We start from the raw sequence: 1992 nt of genomic DNA, 5'->3' as shown, positions 1-1992 counted from the left end.
GGTTTCAAGAAGGCAAAGACCTAAAAGAACGTTGATTTTTACCAATCATGAGTTTGTGTAAATTTTAAATCTGATGATGACGCTGTTGTCTCGCCGAAACGTAATATGATATAAACGATTTTCAAAATGTTTGCTTCACACTTGAAGAAAATAGTTCAGACAAATTGAAGGTTTCAAGAAGGCAAAGACCTAAAAGAACGTTGATTTTTACCAATCATGAGTTTGTGTAAATTTTAAATCTGATGATGGCGCTGTTGTCTCGCCGAAACGTAATATGAAATAAACGATATAAACATTTTGACTGAAACCCTGGAAAGCAAAAAAATAATTTTGCCCAAATTGAAAAGGCGCAGACCTGCATTTTGAGTATGCACAAACACACTTTCGATTGGTTTCGCACCGGCAAAGTTGCAATTTTCACAATTAGGATGGAAAAATTCCTGCTCCCCAATGATAAATGAGTAGGTATAGACGACACCAACTAATTAATGCAGTATTGCTATGAAAACACTTTCAGACTTTTGAAGATTCAGAAGATTTTTTTTGCAAAAGTGTCGCTCTTGAAGCAAAACAAGTAGGGAATATTAAACGACATGGACTGAAGCCAAAACAGTTCACGCAAGTACACGTTGAGAACATGAAATTTCCCTTCAAACTCTTTTTACACAGTGAAATTTTAGTTCACTGCTTTAGTTTAGTTCGGGTTTCGATTTTTTTGATAAAGATAAATAATGGAATGTAGTTCGTTTTGAAAGCCACTTCAACTAGTGACCGATTTTTATTTTTTTTGGAAAATTAGTGGTGGATTGTTGCGTTCATATTTGGTCAGCCAATCAGCGAGTCCTCAACGAAAACTCATTAAATCTAGTTTAAAGACTTCCCATCGAGTAAACGCTTTAACTAATGTTAAATCTAAATAAATCCACCATCACAACAAACAATTATTTTTCAATATAACAATTTTAAAATTTTTGACGTGAAGAAAAATCAATCAAACAACAATGGCACTTCTTGTGATATGTGTGAGCTTTGAACAGTGAAACAAAATGTGAACACAACAATCTTAGGAAGCAATAGGTATTTACATATACACAGTGGCCAATAAATATATAAAAGTGCAAACAGTGTCTTAGTATTAGGAATTTCAGCGGCATTGTTAAGTGGCGAATTGAACATTCCCAGCGGCGACGCAACAATGGCACTTCGATAAAAACAGACCGCGCCATAAAGAGTACATAGAGCGACTGTCTGCGCAGAACAGACAGCAATTATTCTGTATATAGGCGGAATATAGATCAGGTTGAACGGGATTGGGCCGCATAGAACGGGGCCCCCTCCGTGCAACTGAGACAGTAGAGCAGTGTGAAAGAGCGAGACAGGGGCGCGCGCAGTAGCTGCGCAAAAGACCGAAGCACCAGACCAGCTTTTTGCTTCCGTTGAGTCTCGCCAGCGACGGACCTGCCAATCCTCGATGTCTTGGATTGAGGCGGGTTTTTATTGGGTTTCAAGAATGTGACATGTAGGAGCCGCTGCACGAAAATGAATACCGTATCTTCACCTGATTTCCTGCAAAAAAACACCTTGATTTTATTATCATCCCAGTGGCGTTTTCCAATATATAATTTAATTATTATTAGAGCTAAGGAACACCGAACAACTGAACAAACAGGGGCGGTTATGTAGAAAAAATACTGTTATCTATGAAATTAGAAAAATTATCGTCGTTTTGTGCAAGGGTGGCGCAAGATTATTGCAAAATTTCATGTTTTCTCGTTTTTACAACATTCCAGAGATAACTAAATGGCCTTTTTTCGAAGTTTCTTAAGAACCATAGAAACAGAACCAGAAAGCGAAATTTGAATATCACACACTTAGGTGCAAGATTATGCCAAAATTCCATGTTTCCCGTCCCATTTTTGCTCATATCTCGGAGGCAAAATGAGCAAGAACGCTCATTTGTACGTCATTCTAGAGAGAAATAAATGGCCTTTT

At 37.6% G+C, this 1992-nt stretch overlaps 1 protein-coding gene across 1 annotated transcript in view; it reads right to left on the bottom strand.

Moving 5' to 3' along the window:
- Positions 1–742: 742 nt before the first annotated feature.
- Positions 743–1992, bottom strand: part of LOC109541944 (serine/threonine-protein phosphatase 2B catalytic subunit 3) — a gene marked incomplete in the record, with an annotated part of 59971 nt that continues 58721 nt past the window's right edge. Inside the window, 1 exon segment of the mRNA XM_048669315.1 lies at positions 743–1566.

Source organism: Dendroctonus ponderosae, unplaced genomic scaffold, assembly GCF_020466585.1.
Source record: "Dendroctonus ponderosae isolate FM_Combo_2020 unplaced genomic scaffold, Dpon_F_20191213v2 Dpon_F_20191213_8, whole genome shotgun sequence".
Taxonomy (NCBI): domain Eukaryota; kingdom Metazoa; phylum Arthropoda; class Insecta; order Coleoptera; family Curculionidae; genus Dendroctonus; species Dendroctonus ponderosae.
Note: the sequence above shows the minus strand (reverse complement) of the source record. Positions and strands in the feature narration are given on the sequence as shown.